The sequence below is a fragment of the Aquarana catesbeiana genome, linkage group LG05 (assembly GCF_042186555.1).
Source record: "Aquarana catesbeiana isolate 2022-GZ linkage group LG05, ASM4218655v1, whole genome shotgun sequence".
Taxonomy (NCBI): Eukaryota; Metazoa; Chordata; class Amphibia; order Anura; family Ranidae; genus Aquarana; species Aquarana catesbeiana.
In genome coordinates, this window is record NC_133328.1 from 518,063,852 (window position 1) to 518,087,447 (window position 23,596).

Genomic DNA, 23,596 nt, shown 5'->3' on the forward strand with positions numbered 1-23,596 from the left:
GAATGGGAAAATGGAAATTACAGTAAGTAGGCATGTTGGATTCTGCCATGGATTTGATTAATCTATGGTGGAGTTTTTCGCTCTAGAACATGTACCTGCTTCTGAGCGAGATGGGGACATTGATCCCCAGCTTCTATGATTAGAATAAAAATGGATTGTATCTTTGAATGTTACTAAAGCTCCTGGGTTAAATATATACCTCAACTATAAAACATTTCTATAGGTGGATAAAATGTTTTTCCTTTTTTTCTCTTTTCTTATATCCCTCCTTGATGACCAGCTGACCTATTGTTTAAATGCTGATAGTTGATGATCTTTTAATGACTATGTACCTTTTAGGTACAATTGTTAAAGGTATGGAACAGATGCGCAATCCTGGATGGGGCTCTGGGTGCGCTCCATGTGGATGATGCCACATTGGGTTTGTGGTCGCGATGGAGGGCCACAGATATGAATGTTCCCTCATGGTGAGTTTTTGTTTGTTTTATACATACACATATATATATATATATATATATATATGTGTGTGTGTACATGTGTATGTGTGTGTGTGTGTATATATACATATATATATATATATATACATATACACACACATATACATATACACACACACACACAAATATATATATACACACACATACACACACACACACATATATATATATATATATATATATATATATATATATATATATATATATATATATATATATATATATGTGTGTGTGTGTGTGTGTGTGTGTGTGTATGTATGTATGTGTGAGTGTATATATATATATACACACACACACACACACACATATATATATATATATATATATATATATATATATATATATATACACACACATACATATACACATACATATATACATACATAAACACACACGGTATCTCACAAAAGTGAGTACACCCCTCACATTTTTGTAGATATTTATTTATATCTTTTCAAGTGACAACACTGAAGAAATTACACTTTGCTACAATGTAAAGTAGTGACTGTACAGCTTGTATAACTGTGTAAATTTACTGTCCCCTCAAAATAACTCAACACACAGCCAATAATGTCTAAACTGCTGGCAACAAAAGTGAGTGCACCCCTAGGTGAAAATGTCCAAATTGGGCTCAATTAGCTATTTTTCCTCCCTGGTGTCATGTGACTCGTTAGTGTTACAAGGTCTCAGGTGTGAATGGGGAGCATGTGTGTTAAATTTGGTGTTATCACTCTCACTCTCTCATACTGGTCACTGGAAGTTCAACATGGCATGCCATGGCAAAGAACTCTCTGAGGATCTGAAAAAAAGAATTGTTGCTCTACATAAAGATTGCTAGGCTATAAGAAGATTGCCAAGACCCTAAAACTGAGTTGCAGCAAGGTGGCCAAGACCATACAACGGTTTAACAGGACAGGTTCCACTCAGAACAGGCCTCGCCATGGCCGTTCCAAAGAAGCTGAGTGCACATGCTCACCGTCATATCCAGAGGTTGTCTTTGGGATATAGACGTATGAGTGCTGCCTGCATTATTGCAGAGGTTAAAGGGGTGGGGGGGTCAGCCTATCAGTTTTCAGACCATATGCCGCACACTGCATCAAATTGATCTGCATGGCTGTTGGCCCAGAAGGAAGCCTCTTCTAAATATGATGCACAAGAAAGCCTGCAACAAGTTTGCTGAAGACAACCAGACTAAGGATATGGATAACTGGAACTATGTCCTGTGATCTGATGAGACCAAGATAAACTTAGTTGGTTCAGATGGTGTCAACCAGGTGAGGAGTACAAAGACAAGTGTGTATTGCCTACAGTCAAGCATGGTGGTGAGAGTGTCCTGCTCTGGGGCTGCATAAGTGCTGCCGCCACTGGGGAGCTACAGTTCATTGAGGGAACCATGAATACCAACATGTACTGTGACATACTGAAGCAGAGCATGATCCCATCCCTTCGGAGACTGGGTCACAGGGCAGTATTCCAACATGATAATGACCCAAAACACACCTCCAAGACGACCCCTGCCTTGCTAAAGAAGCTGAAGGTAAAGGTGATGGACTGGCCAAGCATGTCTCCAGAGCTAAACTCTACTGAGCATCTGTGGGGCATCCTCAAATAGAAGGTGGAGGACTGCAAGGTCTCTAACATCCACCAGCTCTGTGATGTTGTCATGGAGGAGTGGAAGAGGACTCCAGTGGCAACCTGTGAATCTCTGGTAAACTCCATGCCCAAGAGGGTTAAGGCAGTGCTGGAAAATAATGGTGACCACACAAAATATTGACACTTTGGGCCCAATTTGGACATTTTTACTTAGGGGTGTACTCACTTTTGTTGCCAGCGGTTTAGACAATAATGGCTGTGAGTTATTTTGAGGGGACAACAAATTTACACTGTTACACAAGCTGTACACTCGCTAATTTACATTGTAGCAAAGTGTCATTTCTTCAGTGTTGTCACATGAAAAGATATAATAAAATATTTACAAAAATGTGAGGGGTGTACTCACTTTTGTGAGATACTGTATATATAGACAACCAAAAGGTTGACAAGTCCCTTATTAAAAAAAAATATTAAATCCCCCAAAAATCCCTCTTTGTAAATATATCATTAATCATGACTGACTGTCAAAAAAACAAAAAACAGATGACCTGGCATACATGACTAATTTCAATGATACTCATAGCCAAAGGACAGCTAAAGGAGCTGCCATAAACTATATAAGAGAAGGGGTGGGGATAGTGGTAACATCATTAATCAAATATGGCCATGCCCAAATTTGGTCAAAATCACTTCCCAAAAATAGGCACTGATGTCGCTGCTATTCCTGCCCATTTAGTTATGTGGCTGGAGGAATCCCAGTGACCATAGTGGCTAGGTTTCTAGCACATGCTGCCTCCATAGTGGCCAGTGACAGCAAGATACCTTCATATAGAAGTGGTAGAAATACTACTTTCTATTGAACAGGGGACTGAATAGGAAAATGTTTGAACAGCCAACATTCAGACTGAACATTGGCTCTTGCCTTTTTTGCCATTACCAACAAATGACATTACAACTTAGACAGGCAGTAGAGTAAGTCAAACTAGAAAAGGTACAATTTCTGGGGAAATTGTGAAAAGTGTTCTTGCCTCTACATCTGGAGTGAGCGGAGTAACTGGGGGGAGTGCCTGGAGTAACTGTTGTGTGGTTGGAGTAACTGTGGAAAGGTTGAACTGGGCAGATGGGCAGAGTAACTGTGTGGAGTGTTTGTAGTGAGTAAAGATAGTAAACATTACACTAACCAATTGATTGATCAAATTTAAAAAGTGCACAAGTGCTAATGATGTAGAAGGTAGAAATATCGGTAAATGACTTTGTCGGACACAGACTTAAGGGTTACCAGGATTTATTCCGCCCCAGCCAAAGCATAGCACCTGACGGACTCGCGTCCCAAAATCAAGTGTGTCAAAAACAGTTTACACAGTGTACATATAATTTCAATATATTGCATCACAAGCGAACTGGCGGTATATTTCCGTTATACATTAACATTAACATTTTGAACAGTCAACTTTTTGAACTTTTTGGATACAAGGCAATTCATTAAAGAATATACTTTAAACCCTTACAAATTTTCAGTTTCTCTGCAGTTTTGCTCCTTGCTGTTTCTTTGTCTTACTAATCAGCAAGCAGGCTATAGCACAGGAAGGAGAGGGTGAGTGTGATGAGGACAGTGTGATAGGGCGAGCTGACGTGCTGCATCTACCGTCTGTAGGACGGGTGATCGTTTTAGCCAGCCGGCTTCTTATGCTTATTTGAATCTGCTACACTGTAAGTGTTATTTTAATTCTTTTAATAAACCTCAAAACCAGGATTACGCTATGTTGTTTCCCTCTCTTTTCCCGGGGTACCCCTAAATGAGAACAACCCCCCAGCTAGGAGTCTTTTATTAATCTCCATGATAAGAGTGATTTCCTGTGACTTGGTGGACTAGTGGTATCATCACCCTTTGGCTGTATGAAGTGGCATGTCGTTTCCTAGAAGCCCATCCAATGAAAGGCCCTGACCGGGTTAAGGTCGCAAGCCCCCTTGTGCTTGCCGTTTGGTAAGCGCGCATTTTATTTTCAGCTACCACCGTGGTGCGGTGGAGGAATTTTTTCTATTTTACATTTCCTGCTTTAAAAAAATGGGGTCTGAGCCTATGTATTTTCACAACATTTATTTGGACTTTATTCACTGTGTTAGGACTGTCCAGTGAACACTTATTGATTTAGGTTTCAAGAACTGTGTTAGTTATTTAATTTGGGTTCTAACCAATTAGTCCTATTCAACACTGGTACTAGTATTTACTCCTATTTACAGCGCTGCTATATTTGTTATATTGTTGTATTAGTGTGTGTATCTCACATAGAGTGGCTGCTTTTGTTATTATGTAGTTTTTTTTAATTTTTTTTCACTAAGTTATTTTCATCACTATTTTGGTTATCCCCTATTTGGTCATTCACAATATTTCACGAACAGGTACCCTTTTTGGGTGCACTACAGCGCGGTATTCCTCTTACTATATGATGAGGACAGATGTCTGTGATGGATGGGGGGGAGTAAGTGAGTTCAGTGTCTAACAAGTACACCGAACATGAAATATAGAGAATGATGTTTAGCTAATTGTAAATGGTCCCACATAACTATGGCCACGTAAACTGACCCTCATTGCCACTTTATCTGTTTGATGACCACTGTCTCACAACCACTGTTTCCTGGCAACACTCATGCCCTGTTTATGCAGGCTCTAAGCGTGTTCACAACCACTGCTCAAAACACAATACACAGGATAATGGTAGCTGTAATAACTGTGCAGTACTCCTGACTGGAGACACTGCTGCACCCTGGAGATGTAAATGTGATCCAACAGTGTGTTTTTTTCTGTGGTGGCTGCCCAGACCAGTTGAGTATATCCTCTTGAGTGAAGAAGGTCAGATATTGGCTTCTTTTCTCTGCACAGAAAATCTTCATTGAAATCTCCACAGAGTATTATAGGTTGGCAATCCATTATTTCCAAAGATTCCAAGAGGCCCAGCAGGTTAGTAAGGAATTGGCCAATACTGTAATCCGGTGGCCTGTAAACGACAGCGATCAAAGCTTGTACAGGGGACTCCAGTTTGACAACCAAGAACTCCAAGTCAGTCACATTGTGATGATACTGCTTTTCATAGGCCTTGAAATGGTTTCTGACATACAAGGCGACACCTCCGCCACTTTTACTTGCAATGTCAGTAAGGTTTGTGTACGAGAGGTGTCTGTTGCGTTTGAACAGGTTGTAGCCCTCCAGCTGGAGACTTTCAGCAACAGAAGAGCCTGAGAGATGAGTTTCAGTGAAACATAAAACATCTCCAAGTGTCAACTCATGGTGAGATTTGATATCTTCAATGTGAGCTGGTAATCCTTCCGTGTTGTGATGGATAATTGTTAATGTTTGCTGTTTGTCTGTTGTCTGTAGAAACTTTAAGAGGGGCATAACACTTTCCAGTGATGCATTCTTCATTGAATCCAGGGAAGCTGTGATTTCAGGATCAGCAAAGATCTTCTTCTCATCAAAGTCGGTTATGTACAGTCCTTGTAGTGTAGTCGTTCTACTCAGAGCAACATAGGCCATTCCCGGTTGGAAGACCCGTTTCAATGAGACCACTGCCGACTGTATCGACATCCCCTGACACTTATGAATCGTACATCCAAAAGCCAACTTCAGGGGGAACTGCCTGCGAACAACTCCTTTCTGTCTCAGGTTTTCCTCTACCCTTTCTATGTACACCAAGTTGTCAGCATCACAAGACGACTTGTTACGGTATCTCTGTCCTGCATTTGGATTGTCCAGCACAAGCCCAAGCTTGTTTACCGTAGTAGCACCATTCTCAGTCTGGATGATTATTCTTGCAATCTTGCCAAATGTCCCGTTAACAAGCCCGTCTTCTACATCAATGTTTCTTGTGATCATGATACGGGCACCTTCAGCTGCTTGCAGTGTGTCAATCAGATTGTCTTTGTGTCCTTTGAAAGGTTGGTGTTGCCTCAGCATCACTCCTGTCTTAGGGTCTTTTCTGTAATCGTCGGCATCTATGTTGGTGATGTTTGAATGGAGAACAGACACAGTTGCAGCATTATGTTTGTGAACCTCTTTGTTGGTGGCAAATATGTGTAGCACGTCATTAGGGCAGTGGGTGGGATCTGTAAAAGCCTGAGCAAGCAGAGCTTTGTCATCATTGCTTAAGGTGCCAGTCTTCTGCTTGACTCTGATTCTATTCAAAAGCTCAGCAAATGAAATGTCTTCCTTCTGTCGCATGATCTCTGTCAGCGTGATCATCTGAAAGTTGTCTTTCCAGATGTCATTGGTATTTTCCTCAAACACGCAGAGTGGCTTACTTTTTCCCAGCGGGGGGACCTGGTAAAAGTCTCCTACTGCTAGTACTGACATACCACCAAAAGGTTTCTTACTGCCTTTGATTTGCTGTAATCTCCAGTTGATGTAGGCAAACAGGGGCTTTGAAATCATTGACACCTCGTCAATAACAATGATCTCCGCATTTGACAGCTGTGCCCTCACTTCATCTATTAGATTTCCAAGTCCTTGGTAGGGTGGCTTCAAGCTTCTTGGCAACTTCAGCAGAGAATGCAATGTGTTGCCTGAAATGTTGAAAGCTGCTGTTCCTGTAAATGCAGTTAGTAAAACGCTGGGCATGGATATGTCTGCTTCCTCACGTAGTCTGGTAAGTTTACAGAGTATCTTTGTCGCCTCAGCATAGATGCACTTTATCAGGTGTGATTTGCCTGTCCCTGCACCACCAGTGACAAAGTAATAGAATGGGTCAGGATTTAGGCCACGCACACGGTTAGTGCACCAGTCACAAACTGAGTAGAATGTCTGAGCTTGTGTCCGGTTAAGGTTTCTGTACATTTTCCGAAGGAAATCAGGGCACATTTGTGGGGCTTTCACAGTAAGCGCAATTCCACCTGTTTGTTTGTGACGTGTATACTCCGGAACATCATCTTGTTCATTCTCATGAAGTGGCTCCCCTTCTTTGCGTTCCTCTACACATTCCAACCTATCCAACTCAGCTTCTGGGGCAAAGGTGTTCCAAGCATCTTCAACAGGTCCGTTTTTTACAAAGTCATCCAAGACTTGTTCCACAATTTTGTTGTGTTGTTCGAACTTCTTTTGGTTGCTGGTAACAATTGCAGACACTGCTTGGATTGCTTCTTCTCCTGGTAAGCTCACACAGGCGCCTTTGTAAAAATCCTGGTGTGTTGGGAACCTTACAGTTTTTAGTGATGACTCTGAACGGTGGGGGAGGTACAGTTTAAGCAGTCTGCCGTAGTAGTTCTCAGGGTCCTTCTTCTCTGAGAAGCGTGCGTACCTGATGATTGCAGGCTTCCCTCTCGTGCGTTTTTGAATCATTCCCATTTCATTCAATAGGCTGACACGCTTGCTGTCTTCCTTTTGCTTGCCATCTTCCTTCTGCTTGCCATAGACAACCCTGTAATGGGATGCAAAGTCTGCCAGACACATGGACTCAAACTCTGGTGTTTCAGGTCTGGCTCTGTATTTGTCGACAAAACTCGTCATCCACACATTAAGAGAATCGGCTGGTTTGTTCTGCAATGCACTGAGCGGGAGACTCATTTTCAGTGCGTTGTCACCAGTTGGCAGAAAAACAACCTCACGTGAGCAAGACTTCATTTTCAGGCTGCACGTACGGGCCACAGACTCCTGGGCGCTGACCTCTCTGTGTTTTGAATAAGCCTGAAGAACCTCTGTCATTTCTTCTCGTTCTGTCGCTGTTTTTGGGCTCATTTCTTTGACTATTGTTTTGAGATAGTCACTCAGCTCCCGTTCTGGCTTGGATATGTAGGACAACATGTACATGATGCAACCATACTCATCAAGAATGTACTGGATGTCCATGTTGGCGTTCCAGGCCGTCAGCAAATGTGGATTATAGTTGTTCACCCAGCAGTCCTTGACATCACGCTTCATTAGAATCACGCTTGAGGAGGTCAATGCCTGAATGTAGGAGTTGTACTGATTCAAAGTCATATCACACTGTGCCAGTAGCTGTGACATGTCTTCAAGCTGCACTTTTGGGTTATTAAGCAAATCCCAGACTGGTTTCAGTTTGTTTTTGGCTGCTTGTGGTTTCATTGCACAATCTCCTTGTTCTTCTGGCATCGGGTAAGTTATCCTCGTTTTTCTAATAGGTGGCTTTGGAAATCCAAATCTGCATACTCTGTTACCTTTCTTGCATGATTTTGAATGAGATCTGCTGTGCATTTGAAGTTCTGTTACAAATCTGTGAAGTAAGGCCTGTTTGGCTTCATCAGGCAGCTGGCATGAGATGTTATGATCTATAAAGGCACACACCTTGTCATCACTGTCTTGTCCAAATATAGGAGCTCCTGCTACCCAACAGAGACAATGTATATGAGGGCTCCCTCTCGCCTGAAATTCAACCCGGTAAAAGTAATCGATAACTTCACCAATTGGCTGTGCAGGACCCAACAGCAGCTCTCGCATCAGAGCATCAACCCGTTTGTCAAACATGCGCATGGTGGTCACTGGGTTGCCTCGAAGAATGTCACACTTTTCAGCCCAGTCTAGCCCCGCAAAATCCACCTTTTGACCTTGTTGTGCCTTTATTGCCGTTATTACCTCTGGCCATCTGAATTCTGCAGCAGAGAAGGTAAGAAAAAATGTTGGCTTACCCAATTGTCTGACCATGGCTAGCAAATTCTTCAGATTTTTATCCCAGTAAGCTGGACTCCCTCTCAGTGGTTGCATGAACCTTGTGGCATCTCGGTTTCGCACCAACCTCTCAACCTCACACTTGTCCTGTAGCAGCTTGTTGGATATTTTCCGTCCATCCCTGGTATTGGGTTTTCCTTTCCTTAACTGGATGGACATGCTGCTTTTGGCCATGTGTGTTTCTGTGACAAACTGCGCAAAGAAGAGGTAGCTTGTGTCTCTTGCAAAACGAGTATCAACACAAAAAAGCCTTGCATTGAAATACATGCTCGGGGACAGTTTGACTTGTCTTGCCTGGTCCAATGTATTCTGTCCAGTAGGGAACTGAACAGGGAAAGCCATTGCCTCAAGCCTAGGAACTTTAAAGAAGCTGACAGGTGTGTTTCCTTGTGCAGGTGCAATGCTGAATATTCCATCACCGTGTGTCAGTGCTTCCTCTCCAAGGTCAGATGGCTGCAAACAACTGTCTAGGCCAATTCCAGGTCTTAGTGTATCCTTCTCATCCTCTGCATTGGGAGGTTGTTGGTCATGGCCTTCCTGTTGCTCAGAAGCAGCCGGTAAACATGCAGACTGTACCTCTGATGGATCACAATTTTCGATGCGTTCAAGTATCTCCATCATTTCAGTTTCGTCACAACTGTCGAGTTCCATCCCATCATCATTATCATCATCATCAGCGATTGTCTCATCCACTCTAATTGAAATGTCACTGTAGTCGGGGTGTGTGTCAATGAGTTTTGACAGACCTGCTACTACATTTCCCATGTTGACATAATGAAACAGCTGGTGGCCTTTGTAAGTCAGACGTCTTTTCAGCTTGACTCTGTGTAACTGGGATTTGCTGTGCGATCTTGGTAGAGTATTGACCGTGGTTTCCACCTCGGATGGCACACACACTACAGCGCCATGTATAGCTGCCTGTCAACCTTTGGGAAGTGTGATGATCTTGGCAAATGGCAGTATTTTGGCCAAAAGTTGTCTTTCCAGCACATTCAAATCGCAGAGCTCTGGGGGAATGGGCGCCAGCTCCATGTTGTTAGCTACAGCGATGGATGATTTGTGTCCTGCTTTTAAATGTAAATCACAGTTGTGACAAATCCATTCTTTGGTCCTTTCATCTGGTACGGTGCATTGTTCAGGTCCTTGACAGTGATTGTTGCACACATGGACATATTTCCCTGTAGGCAGCAACAATGTGTAGATTCTTCTTGTAATTGCTGTGAATGCAATGTTTCACTTGGTTAGGGAAAAGGGTGCGATGACACATCGTGCACACAAATGTTGGCCCAGCTTTAATGCATTCATGGAAAGTGGATATAGCTGTCTGCATTAGGCTGTTGTCCACTGGTTGACTGCATTCCCGCATGACACGAGTCCATCGTCTGTATTTCATTCTTATTTTGAAGGCACATTGCATCTTATGGGTTATGCGAAAATCTGCTTGAGTTTGACGCTTCATTTTCATGTAACTCATGCAATGTTGCAAGTGACGTTTTCTGAAAGCAGGATCATTATGATATTTTCTGGTGATGTATTCCTTCTGCTTCAACTTGAAATCGACATTTGTGGCATATTTTCTGGTGATGTATTGCTTCTTCTTCAAGTTGTAATCTGCATTTGTCGCATATTTTCTGGTGGTGTACTGCTTCTGTTTCAAGTTGAAATCTGCATTTGTCGCATATTTTCTGGTGATGTATTGCTTCTGCTTCAAGTTGAAATTGGCATCTGTTGCATATTTGCGAATGATATATTGCTTCTGCTTCAACTTAAAATCAGCATCTGCTCTGTATCGGCTGGTGATGTATGTCCTTTTCTTATTGGTGACAGACATCTTTGTAGCCTTGAAATCACGCCTTCTTTCATTTCTGTGTCTTGTCTTCAGTTTTTGTCGTCTCTGTGCATTTAATTTGGACAATGCCTTACTGTCCTTCCATATGCCCTGTGAGGATTTCGCATCAACTGACCGTGGAGAATGCTTGCTGGCTGGGAATCCAGTGTGTGTTACATCTTTGGTCATCTGTGTCACTTTGTTCTCCACATGCTTTGCATTATGTGGTTTGTCAGATTGCACCAGTGGGGACAGCAAACCATCTGACAGACGTCTTGCACGATGAAATGAGACTGGCATGAAGTCATACTGCAGTCCATCAATAGGGCCTCTGGTGTCTGTAAGGAGCAATTCATACAACTTATAAATCCTTGCCCCCATATCACTCAAATGTGTAAAAGTGATCATAACAGCTTTTCCTTTTCCAGTGGCAGGAAGTCCATCCTTATTTCGACTATGAGAATCAAACAGTCCATATCTCCCAGACTTGTCTCTGAACAATGCAATGCAATATGGCACTACTATAAAAAGTGCATGTGTAACATCTGCATTGAGGCACTGAAGTCTTGTGGAGAGGTCAACAAACCAACCTTGGTTGTCACCGTCTACCGTGTCTCTCATACATCCCGATAACACTGGAGATTTAACAACGTTATACTCATATTTGTCAGTGTTGACTCTGAGGGGCACTTCTTCCATTGTCAAGTGTTGATGCTGATAGACATTTCTTTGTTTTAGCTGTTTTATTGTTGAGCCATACAAGCTGTTGCCCTTCTTCAGTATTTGATCAAGATCACCCTTTCTCACATCATCAAGCTCACTGTGGTATGCCAAAAATGTCAGAGCCATGCATGTACACTGTTTGTTCCTTAACCTTCCATAGCCATGATGACCCTGATGAAATGATGCCTGCACAGAAATCTCACTTGGTACACATGGTTCTTGCATGCCATGGTTTTCAGAAGTGCCCATCACACTGTCACTGTGCTCTTGAACTTGACACTGAGTTGAACATGAAAATGACACCACAGGTTCACTATGTACCTCCTGGGCACATTCACTGTCACAAACCTCCATATCCACTATGCTGCTGTGGGGCTCCGGATCCAGTTTAGTCCAGCGTATCTTTGCAGCTTTAGATCTCTTTCCTTTAGATGGCATGATGATATTTGTGGAAGGAGCTATAATTCTCCTCAGAGCTTTGTTCGAAGAGCTATAATTCCCCTCAGAGTTGTGTTGGAGGAGGAGCTATAATTCGCTTCAGAGCTGTGTGGGAGGAGCTATAACTCCCCTCTGAGCTGTGTGGGAGGAGCAATAATGCTATAATTCCCCTCAGAGCTGTGTGGGAGGAGATACAATTCCCCTTAGTGTTGTGTGGGAGGAGCTATAATTCCCCTTAGAGCTGTGTGGGAGAAGCTATATTTCCCCTCAGAGCTGTGTGGGAGAAGCTACATTTCCCATCAGAGTTGTGTGGGAGAAGCTATAATTCCCCTCAGAGCTGTTTAAAAGGAGCTATAATTCCCCTCACAGCGGTGTGGAAGAAACTATAATTCCTCTCAGAGTTGTGTGGGAGGAGCTCTAATTCTCCTCAGCTGTGTGGGAGGAGCTATAATGCTAAGCTGTAATTCCCCTCAGAGCTGTGTAGGAGGAGCTATAATTCCCCTCACAGCGGTGTGGGAGAAACTATAATTCCCCTCAGAGTTGTGTGGGAGGAGCTATAATGCTAAGCTATAATGCTATAATTCCCCTTTGAGCTGTGTGGGAGGAGCTATAATTCCCCTCAAAGCTGTATTGGAGGAGCTATAACTTCCCTCCAAGCTGTGTGGGAGGAGCTATAATGCTATAATTGTCCTTAGAGCTGTGTGAGAGGAGCTATAATTCCCCTCAGAGCTTTGTGATTTTTTTTTTTCAAAAATGATTTTGTTTTTTTGTTTTTTCAAAAATGATTTTGTTTTTTTGTTTTTTCAAAAATGATTTTTTTAAATGATTTTTTTTTTTTCAAAAATGAAATTTTTTTTTTCAAAAATGAATTTTGTTTTTTTCAAAAATGATTTTTTTTTTAATTTTTTTTTTTTCAAAAGTAATTTTTTTTTCAAAAATATATTTTTTTTTCAAAAATATTTCTTTTTCAAAAATATTTTTTTTTTTACATGGGGCGGTCATAATGTTTTGGCTGATCATGGGGTGGTCATAATGTTTTGGCTGATCATGGGGTTGTCAGCTTTTGTCACCTCCCACTCTAGTTTTGAACATTTCGCCATTCATTCCTATGGGACCAATTTTGCCACAAAAACGACGATATTTCGTGGACCATTCAGCAAAACGTTCCACAAAGTAATAGCACACCAATCGGGAAAAATCCGCACGTTTCGGTATATTACTTGTCTCTGTAGTGTGGAAAATGTGGGAGGAGTCTACAAGCATTATCAAGTCTAGCAGATGAAGTCACATGCATTTGGGGTGTCTCAGCATCTTGTGTTTACAACCACTGTTTCCTAGCAACATTTCCTTTTGAACATTTTGCCATTCATTCCTATGGGACCAATTTCGCCGCAAAAACAACGATATTTCGTGGACCATTCGGCGAAACGTTCCACAAAGTGATAGCACACCAATCGGGAACAAGCCGCACGTTTCGGTATATTACTTGTCTCTGTAGTGTAAAAACTGTGGGAGGAGTCTACAAGCATTATCAAGTCTAGCAGATGAAGTCACATGCATTTGGGGTGTCTCAGCATCTTGTGTTTACAACCACTGTTTCCTAGCAACGCTCATGCCCTGTTTATGCTTCCCAAATACTACTTCATCAAAACTGCCCCATCAGAATTACCCCATCAAAACTGCCCCATCATATTCCTCTATTATAAATCAGTACATGGTGTGTCTGTCCCCTCCCCCGGGCTCTGTAATCAGCTGAGATGCTCCAGCCACCTTCCCCCCCTGTGTATAACAGAAGCTTTGGTAACCATGGCAACAAAACAAACACTAACAGTACACTCTGATTAATGGCTAAAATTTCCTGAAATGACCTCTAAACAAATGGCCGTATTTTAAAAACTATACATCCTACAGCGAAGATCTTTATATTGTGAGAATCACAAGACCCAGACCTAGATTTTGATGTATAGTATGTCTGTGAAATATTAAAAATGAAGGCACGGCCGCAGTTTAGAAATTGCCCTTCAAATTTGGAGGGGGCTAGAGTGTAGTTTCAATGAATGTCAATGGACGGCGTGAGTTACAAACAAATGGTCATATTGTGAAAACTATCAGGACTATGGCTTAGCTGTGGACATGTTTAGTGGCAGCAGGGATAGCTGAACGTTTTGATATACGATTTGTGTAGGTGGGCTTGAAAATGAGGGAGTGGCGGCAGTTTAGAAATCATGTTCTGATTTTTCAGCTTTTGTCATCTCCCACTCTAGTTTCCCCATTCATTCCTATGGGACCAATTTCGCCGCAAAAATGACGATATTTTGTGAACCATTCGGCGAAACGTTCCACAAAGTAATAGCACACCATTCGGGAACAATCCGCACGTTTCGGTATATTACTTGTCTATGTAGTGTAAAAACTGTGGGAGGAGTTAGGGTGGTAAATTTGGCTATAATAATAAGAATAATATATATGTGAGATAACAGTAAGTGGTCTTGCTATGCAAGAACACTTAATGACTGTAGACGGAAGTAAGAATGGATGGGAAATAGGCTGCATTGGAACACTAGCTCACATTTGTATATGCAAGATAACAATAATTTGGCCATTGTATGGAAGCAGTAAAGAATCCTGAAATAGGACAGATATTTATGCACTCATGAGTATTAGCGTATCTAAAAGATGGTTAATGTTAATGCTACAATAAAGGGATGGGATAGTTAGTGTAAAGGATAATGTTAGGGGCATGGCCATGGATAGTGTGTGGTTTAAAGTTGGGGTTAGTAAGAGACCTTAATATAGATATCACTCTATGTGCTAGGAGCTAAAAACTAACAGCACCACTCTCCTACTTTTTTGAGCCCATAGTACCCCATTTATTACCAGGCCATTTTTCAGTTTTCAGTGCTGATACACTGTCTTTTGAGACAGATAGAGCTTTTGTTGTGTGGATTTAATAACCACTTGTTTTTTTACTGTAAAAAATATGAAAAAATAAAATTAAATTAAAAAAAACTAGTTCAGTTACTTTCTGTAATAAAATATATAAAAAATCCCCAAAATATCTGAAAATTACCCCTGTTTAGAAAGTCACCTCAAGAACACCCCAAGGTGATCTTAATTTTTGCCTCAATTTTGAAAATAGAAACATGCTAGTATTTTGATGGTCAAAACATGGAGATTGGTAATTGTACACTAGATACAGTGTATCATTAAATGTACAGGTAGCACACAGAGTGAGGGGCTAATGTACTGGTCCCATACAGTGGGAAGTTGGAGGTCAGGGTGTGCAGGATAAGGTAGGTGAAAGAGTTAATATACAGCGACAGGGTAGAGATGAGATGTACAATAGAGAAGGGTGGTAAAAAAAACGATCCTACCATCTGTAAAATTTCACACCATGAATTTTCTTGCTATTGACTCTTTATTCATGTTTTTTTTCATTAATACAAAGCTCAATCCCTTACTTTCCTCTTTTGTCAAGGAAGGAGAAGGTCTCAGATGTGAACAGTACACTGTTTACATGTGTGATAGCTGTCATAAGAAATCAAAATGATTAGAAGGTACAGAGTCACTTGGATCAGGTCAAATACTGCGGGAGGATGGAGATAAAGGATGTTCAGATGTGCAGGATAAGGGCAGTTAGGGGGCTGCTGTGATAGTTACTGTGTTCAGGAACTAATGAATGAGTCATTAATTTGTTAATTCCTTCTCCTTCTCCTTCCTTCATTGAAGGTAAGGGCTCACAGTTTACATCATGTGATTGCTGTGATGACCAATCACATCTATTATGTGGCACATGGTATAGAGTTGCTCAGATCTGCTCTGTGCACAGTGTCTGTGAATGTAGCTTTCTGAAGAAGGCTCAGTTCACTCACTTTATAATACAGCAGTAGTATGTTGGTTAATTTAGTATTGTTACTATTTCATTTCTTAATACTTACTACATACTGTATTTCATTCAAATAGTTTTGGTACATAATATTAAATTTAGCATTGAAAAAGTAATATTTCTAATTGTATTTTTGTTATATCTCCTCCAACATGTCTATTATATTACTCTGCATCTGCATACTTTGAAACTAAATAAATGCTTTATAGTTGTATACCTATTGTGTATTAGTTAATGATAATTTAATATATGCAATTATATATTATAATTTAGAACTGATGAGCATAGACATGGGGAGTGATTTACCAAAGCTGCGCACCATCTGTAGAGGCACACGGCGAGGCGCAACGCACATTTCCATATTTACAAAATGGTGTGCCGGTAACAGAGCGCAAATCCCCCATTTACTATAGCGATCTCAGAGCACAGGAGAATGCAATCTGTGCGCCACTATGGACATGGCGCACGGCATCTCCAAAGCAATATTGACAGTAGATGGAGGTGCCAATATTATGGGATGATGTGAGGAAGTTTACTAACAACTGCCAAGGAACAAATATGCCCAAAATAGAATGAGAAAGCCTGCTGTGCCCACAAGTACGTTTAGAACTGCGTGAAATCAATGTAAGCAGTGCGCATGCGTAAGCGGCTGTTGCGCTCGTTCACATGCATTTGTTCACTGCGCGGCTAAAATATTAGTAAATGTTAAGCAATGTACATGCAATTGCATGGGTTGAACGAGCGCACCTCTAAACTTGACACATTTTTTTTACGCTGGTTCACCTTTATGTATTTTTTTAAGGAGATTTGCACACAGTTCATGTTAGCATGTTACGTTGCAAACATGTGACATGTACCTTGTTAACCACCGGCCACTGTACATAAACGGCCTGGTGGGCGCTCTCTCCTGAGTGGATGTTCAGGAACGTTCCCCAGAAGGAGCAGGATCACGTGCGCATGTGCCCATGCAGTGGCGTGATCCTGATGCGCTTGTGTCACCTGGACACGACGCATCTCCGATCGACAGGAGGGCTCTGTGATTGGCCCTCCTGATCACATGACGGTTGTGTCGAATCACAGCCGTCATGTGATGTAAACACAGAGCCAGTTGCTAGGCAATTGGCTCTCCTCTCCTCACACAGAAGTTGTCAGTGAGGAGAGGAGAGCAGATCGCTGCAGTCGGCTAGTGATCAGTGAGTATGAACTGTTTTTTACAGCTTTTTACTCACTGATCACCAGTCTAGTGTCCCCACACATGTAAAAAACACAAAGTAAACACACATGTCCCCAAAACACATGTCCCCACACAGTAAAAATACCTGTCCCCCACATATGTCCCAGTCACATGTCCCAATGATTATCTGCACACATATGTCCATGATCACCTGCACACATCTGTACATGATCATTTGCGTACATCTGTCCGTGATCACACGAACCAATTATACACTTAACAGGATTTTTTTTTACCAAAAACATGTAGCAGAATACATTTTGGCTTAAATTTATGACAAAATTTGATTTTATTGGATTTCTTTTAAAATAGAAAGAAGAAAATATAGTGTTTTTTTCCAAATTTCCGCTCTTTTTTCGCTTATATCGCAAACAATAAAAAAATGGAGTCATGAATAAATACCACCAAAAGAAAGCTTTTGTGTGAACAAAATTATAAAAATTTCATTTGGGTACAGCATTGCATGACCGCACAGTTGTCATTGAAAGTGTGAGAGCGCTGAAAGCTGAAAATTGGTCTGGGAAAGAAGGGGGCGAAAGTGCCCAGTATTGAGGTGGTTAAAATTATGTAAAAAGACTCTCGCCCCTCTAGCTCCTCCTAAAAGGGCATTTAACCTTCCCCCTCTAATGCTTATGATTTCCTTGGGCTAGCTTTTGCCTTTAAAGGGGAACTCCACACTCAATTCTCCAATGCTCTTGTCTCCCCCCTCTAACCCCTTTGGATTTCCATGGGCTAACTTTTGCTTTTAAAGGGGAACTCCACAATCCATTCACCAATGCTCTTGTCTCCCCCTCTAACTCCTTGAAATTCCATGGGCTAACTTTTGCTTTTAAAGGGGAACTCCACACTCCATTCTCCAATGCTCTTGTCTCCCCCCTCTAACCCCTTGGATTTCCATGGGATAACTTATGCTTTTAAAGGGGAACTCCACACTCCATTCTACAATGCTCTTGTCTCCCCTCACTAACCCCTTGAATTTCTATGGGCTAACTTTTGCCTTTAAAAGGGGAACTCCACACTCCACTCTATTCTCCAAAGGCTGTGAACTGCCTTCACCAATTCGAACCACAAACTTTTTTAGAGCATACAACAGGGCCAGCTAGGAAAGGGGCCAGAAAAGCGATCGCCCAACCCCTTTCTGAACCATACAAGGCCACATGCACTCAACATAGCTGGCTGCCTTTGGGGCATGTTGGGCTCAGCCCAATACCAACCACAAAGCACCTTGTACCCACTAGTTTAAAGGGGTTTTCCACATTCCGTAAGGCCCCCTGTCTGCAGCCCCCCACAACCCCAGGCTAGGGATGTGTGGAAGAGGCCCTTGTTCCCCTGAATAAGGGAACAAGGTGGTTGTCTTTTGGGGTGCCTGAGTCCCTCCTGCCCCCAAGCATCCACCCCCCTTTCATGGGCTGGCTTGCTGTGTGTTTGGCTAGGTGTTTGTTAGTGTGTGGGAGGGGCACAATATTTTTTTTTAGTTTGTAGTAGTATTTTTCACGTGGGGATTCTCATTTTAAGCCTTAACAGACCCAAATGGCCTTGTATGTATTGGGGGCAGCTATTTTTGGTTTTGGGTTAAAGTCTTGCAGCTGCAATGTAGATTTATAAGTTTTCTCTAAAGCCGTATATCTTTGAAGCAGCATTTTGTGCTAGCTGCATTTAGGTTGTTCTGGGCATGCTCGGGGACTTTGTTTTTTTTTTTGCTGTGGCTTTTGGTGTGTGAAATGCATTTGTGTTGGTCTGAGTATGCTCAGGGACTTTTTTTGTGCTTTTTGTGTGTGAACAGCACTTGGAGTTGTCTGGGCTTGCTCAGAGATTTTTTTTGGCTAGTAATTTAACCACTTCGCTACCCGGCCATAGTAATATGACATTCACAGATGGGATCTCCCATCCTGGGTGGATGTCATATGACGGCCTGGGCTTCCCGGCCGCCTAGGGGACGCGTGCCCGCCGCGTTGCTTGGGACCCGGTGCGTGTGCCCGGTGGCCGCGATGTCCGCCGGGCACCCGCGATTGCCCATTAACCGGGCCGGACCGTGGATCTGTGTGTGTAAACACACAGATCCACATCCTGTCAGTTGAGAGGAGACCGATCTGTGTTCCCAGTACAGCGGAACACTTATCGGTCTCCTCTCCTTGTACGTCCCCGCCCCCTACAGTTAGAATAATTCCCTAGGAAACATATTTAACCCCTTGTGTCCCCCTAGTGGTTAACCCCTTCACTGCCTGTCACATTTATACAGTAATCAATGCAATTTTATAGCATTGATCTCTGTATAAATGTGAATGGTCCCAAAAATGTGTCAAAAGTGTCCGACGTGTCTGCCATAATGTTGCAGTCACGAAAAAAAAATTGTGATCGCCGCTATTACTAGTAAAAAAAAATATTTTTTTTTTTAAAATGCCATAAATCTATCTGGTATTTTGTAGACGCTATAACTTTTGCGCAAACCAATCAATATACGCTTATTGCGATTTTTTTACCAAAAATATGTAGAAGAATACGTATCGGCCAAAACTGAGGAAAAAATGTGTTTTTTTTTTTTTTTAAATTGGGATATTTATTATAGCAAAAAGTTTTTTTTGGGTACAATGTCGCACGACCGCGCAATTGTCGTTTAAAGTGCGACAGCGCTGAAAACGAAAAATTGACCTGGGAAGGAAGGGGGTGAAAATGCCCTGTATTGAACCGGTTAAGAACATGCTTAACTGTGTCCCCACTTTGAAGTTCAGTCTCCGTAGAGCAAGTATTTTTTGCTTTTTTACTTTTTTGGGGGGGATATTTTTCACTGAAGTATTTTTGATGTTGTCAATCTGTGTTGTTTGTAGGTTGTTAGTTTCACTTTGATTTAATTGTCTGTGCTGCATTATTTTGCAAAATCTTCCTCAAGCTGTTGTGACTAATAAATGTTTAAATCCTTTAGGCTCCATTCACACCTGAGCATTTTGTAGCTTGAAGCCTGAAGCTACAAAATGCTGGAGGGGAAAAAATCAATTATTCTCTATGGAGATGGTTCACATCTCCACTCCAATATGCCTGAAGCCAGAAGCTCCAAAACACTTGAAGCTCAAACAAGTTCTGAAACTTAATAAATTTAACATACATGTGTTTTCTGCTTTCCTTGCTTCCAAGTCCTGTTTTGTTGACCAATAAAATTTGTAGCAAATTTTTATGTTTTATGTGTCTTGTTAATAATTTGTTTTGGAGATGCATGTTCAATTCAAGCAATGCATTTTACACCCCCCCAAACAATTTTCATGCAACAGATTTCCCAGCCTCAGCTTGACTAGGCTGATTGGAATGGCAAAACAAAAAAAGGTGTAATTTGTCTAAAAGCTACTTTCCGGGTGCCTTCATAGTAGCATATGCATGGATTGTGCTTATGCTGCCATGGGTAGGCACCAGGAAAGGAAAATTACAGAGAGGTAAGTATTAAATTTTCAATTTTAGCGCAGTGGTTTTCAGCCTCAGTCCTCAAGTACCACCAACAGGACCTGTTTTGGGAATTTATCTTAGCTAAAATAGCTGTCCAAAATACCAAGCCATTGACTCTGATTTAAAACACCTGTGCGAGATGAAGGAAAACCTGCAAACATGGCCTGTTGGGGGTACTTAAGAACAGGGTTGAGAACCACTGATTTAGAGCACTGAGCTAACATCTAGCTCAAGACTAGGGATGAGCCGAACACCCCCCGGTTCGGTTCACACCAGAACCCGCGAACGGATCGAAAGTTCGCACGAACGTTAGAACCCCATTGACGTCTATGGGACTCGAACGTTCGAAATCAAAAGTGCTCATTTTAAAGGCTAATTTGCATGGTATTGTCCTAAAAAGGGTTTGGGGACCCGGGTCCTACCCCAGGGGACATGTATCAATGCAAAAAAAACTTTTAAAAACGGCTGTTTTTTCGGGAGCGGTGATTTTAATGATGCTTAAAGTAAAAAAAAAAAAGTGAAATATTCCTTTAAATATCGTACCTGGGGGGTGTCTATAGTATGCCTGTAAAGTGACGCGTGTTTCCCATGTTTAGAACAGTCCCTGCACCAAATGTCATTTTTAAAGGAAAAAATCTCATTTAAAACTGCTTGCGGGTTTAATGTCATGTCGGGTCATGGCAATATGGATGAAAATCAGTGAGACAAACGGCATGGGTACCCCCCCAGTCCATTACCAGGCCCTTTGGGTCTTGTATGGATATTAAGGGGAACCCCGCACCCAAATTAAAATAAGGAAAGGTGTGGGGCCACCAGGCCCTATATACTCTGAACAGCAGTATACAGGCGGTGCAAACAAGACAGGGACTGTAGGTTTGTTGTTAAGTAGAATCTGTTTGTAATTTTGAACATTTTTAACGTGTTTAGCTCCAGCCAAAAAATCTTTTCTAAGCTTTTTGGAAAACATAGGGAAGGGTTATCACCCCTGTGACATTTGTTTTGCTGTCTTTCCTCCTCTTCAGAAGATTTCACCTCACTTTTTTGTCCCAATGAAAAATGTTTTTTGAAAATTTGGGTGTTTTTGTGGAACAAGGATTGGAAAGCATCAGTGGAAAGGAGAAATTGTTTTCCCATATTAACTCTTACAGGAGAGAATTTCCCTTCCTAGGGGTAGATTTCATCTCACTTCCTGTTGTCTCCTTCCGTTTGCAAGTAGGAGTCGTTTGTAAGTTAGATGTTTGAAAGTAGGGTCCTGCCCTATATACTCAGCAGAAATTTGGGCCTTAGGTGTTGCTGTGGCCACAACACTGTAAGCCCTCACAGGGCCCTGCTGTGAAATATTAGATCAAGAATTGTAATTACATGCCCCTGTTGAAAGGGAGCTGAAAAATTAGGCCTTAGGCACTGGTGCTGGTGCCACAACACTGCAACCCCTCACAGACACTCTAGTTGGAACGCAGGAACGAGCCCTGCTGCAAATTATTGCTTCAAAAATTGTAATTACACGCCCCTGTTAGACAGGGGCAGAAAAATTGGGCCTTAGGCACTGGTGCTGGTGCCACAACACTGCAACCCCTCACAGACACTCTAGTTGGAACGCAGGAACGAGCCCTGCTGCAAAGTATTGCATCAAAAATTGTAATTACACGCCCCTGTTAGACAGGGGGAGAAAAATTGGGCCTTAGGCACTGGTGCTGGTGCCACAACACTGCAACCCCTCACAGACACTCTAGTTGGAACGCAGGAACGAGCCCTGCTGCAAAGTATTGCATCAAAAATTGTAATTACACGCCCCTGTTAGACAGGGGCAGAAAAATTGGGCCTTAGGCACTGGTGCTGGTGCCACAACACTGCAACCCCTCACAGACACTCTAGTTGGAACGCAGGAACGAGCCCTGCTGCAAAGTATTGCATCAAAAATTGTAATTACACGCCCCTGTTAGACAGGGGCAGAAAAATTGGGCCCTAGGCACTGGTGCTGGTGCCACAACACTGCAACCCCTCACAGACACTCTAGTTGGAATGCAGGAACGAGCCCCGCTGCAAATTATTGCTTCAAAAATTGTAATTACACGCCCCTGTTAAACAGGGGCTGAAAAATTGTGCCTTAGGCACTGGTGGTGGCGCCCAGAACCAAAAATGTTCTTACAAGCTATCAGCGTGATGATTGAGGAGGAAGAGGATAATTACTCAGGGATAGTCACTCAGCATCAGCATAGGCAGTCTTTGAAGGGATCTGAGATTTCAAAAAAAATTATTCGGTTACATCAGCATCAGGTGCTTGGTAGCTGGTGGTGATCCAAGACTCATTCATTTTTATGAAGGTCAGCCGATCGACCGAGTCAGTGGACAGACGCACCCTGTGATCGGTTACCACGCCTCCAGCAGCACTGAATGTGCGTTCCGAAAGAACGCTGGATGCAGGACAGGCCAGTAGCTCAATTGCATACTGCGCAAGCTCTGGCCAGTGATCCATCCTCAAGACCCAGTAACCCAGAGGATTTTCGGTGGGAAAGGTGTCCAAGTCTGATCTTGCCCCTAGGTATTCCTGCACCATGTAAAACAGACGCTGGCGATGGTTGCTGGAACCGATCATACCTTGGGGCTGCGGACCAAAAAATTGTCTGAACGCATCGGTCAGACGGCCACCTTCTCCACCGCTCCTTCTTTGACTGACCGAAGCCTCAGCAACACGTTGTCCAGAAACAGGAGTTTGTAACCTCCCAGTCTCTGGGAACGCGTTGCACAGACCTTTCTGCAAGGCCTCCCGAAGATGTTTCATCCTCTGCTCCCTCTGCGATGGCAAGATAAGGTCCGCAACCTTACCCTTGTAACGTGGATCAAGGAGGGTTGCCAGCCAGTATTGGTCCTTCTCCTTGATACCACGAATACGAGGATCCTTACGCAGGCTTTGCAGGATCAGGGAGGCCATGCAGCGTAGGTTTGCTGAGGCATTCGGTCCGGAGTCCTCTGGGTCACTAAGAACGACATGGTCCGCAGCCACCTCCTCCCAGCCACGTACAAGTCCATGTGTTTCTTGGGACTGATCCCTTAAAGACTGCTGCTGATGCTGAGTGCCAGGCTCCACCTCCATACTGACACAATCTTCCTCCTCCTCCTCTTCCTCCTCGTCCTCTTCCTGTGTGATTGGCGGGCACGCAGGAACACTGTCTGGATAAAGGGGGCCTTGAGAGCTAAGGAAGTCCTCCTCTTCCTGCCTCTGTTCTGCCTCAAGTGCCCTGTCCATTATTCCACGCAGCGTGTGCTCCAACAGGTGGACAAGGGGGACAGT